At 37.2% G+C, this 1191-nt stretch overlaps 1 protein-coding gene across 1 annotated transcript in view; it reads right to left on the reverse strand.

Moving 5' to 3' along the window:
- LOC112452422 overlaps window positions 1-848 on the reverse strand; it is a 2418-nt gene extending 1570 nt beyond the window's left edge. The window contains exon 1 of the mRNA XM_025012620.1: window positions 635-848. The gene's annotated coding sequence lies outside the window, so the exon portion shown is untranslated. The remainder of the gene's footprint in view (window positions 1-634) is intronic.
- Window positions 849-1191: the final 343 nt, after the last annotated feature.

The raw sequence follows: 1191 nt of genomic DNA on the forward strand, positions 1-1191 counted from the left end.
TATATATATATATATATATATATATATATATATATATATATATATATGTAACGTGCACACACACACACACACACACACACATACAAGGCGTGTTTAAAAAAAGACCGAACTTCTTAAATAGCGCACCAACTGGCACAGCCCTGGTAATTATCTCCGATAGAAAACTATTAAAAACGATTATATCTGTATCATTTTTAATCGTATCTTATCGGTACATATAAAACATTAACAACAGACAGATAAGACATTAATCAAATTCTCACATCTCATGAGATGTCGGGAAAGAGCCTAGGAGCCTTAAAAACGATAAGAAATTTTTTTTCGTTTTCTATCGTTGGCAGTTATCAGGGAGATAGTGCGCTGTGCTACTGAACGACAAGTTTTGCTTTAAACATTAGTTAATTGTGCTATAAACATTAATTGTCGAGCTACATTCTCTGAACTGAGCACGTGCACAACTTGTTTCACACAATTTTACACAATTTTGCTGCTGGTAAACTTGGTAAAAATTTCACACACACACACACACACGTTCTTCAAGTCCTTTTATTGTCACTTTGTTACTAATCCGACGAACAGCTTGTGCACATGCTCAGTTCAGCGGCTGTAGCTCGACAACTAATAATATTTATACCAGAAAAGGGAAAATAGCGGTTTGTTGTCAAAATTTCATAAATTTTTCTGCAAACTTGAGAAAAATTTCACACGTAGATGTTGTTCTTCAAGCCTTTTTATTGTCACTTTGTCACTAATCCGACGAGCAGCTTGTGCACGTGCTCAGTTCAACGGATGTAGTTCGACGACTAAAAGGGCCACTTCGACCAACGCCGATTAACTTTAATCAACCACGATTAACTCAATCAGCAGTGTTGCCAACAACAAGATATTTGTCGTTGTGTATGTCGTTCTTAACCAATCTTTTCAAATATTAGAACATTTTACAAGTGTATTAAAGCAATCTGAAGTGTTCTTTTATATATATACATATACATATATATATATATATATACTAGCTGGTTACCCGGGCTTCGCCCCGGAGGACATATGTAATCAGACACGCAAATAGTCTCTCTCTCTCTTTCTCTCTCTCTCTCTCTCTCTCTCTCTCTCTCTCTCTCTCTCTCTCCCTCTTTTTCCTCTCCCTCCCCCCTTCTCTCTCTCTCTTTCTCTCCCTTCCTCCCTCCCTCTCCC

This window comes from Temnothorax curvispinosus, unplaced genomic scaffold, assembly GCF_003070985.1.
Source record: "Temnothorax curvispinosus isolate PA1 unplaced genomic scaffold, ASM307098v1 QBEX01003393.1, whole genome shotgun sequence".
NCBI lineage: Eukaryota > Metazoa > Arthropoda > Insecta > Hymenoptera > Formicidae > Temnothorax > Temnothorax curvispinosus.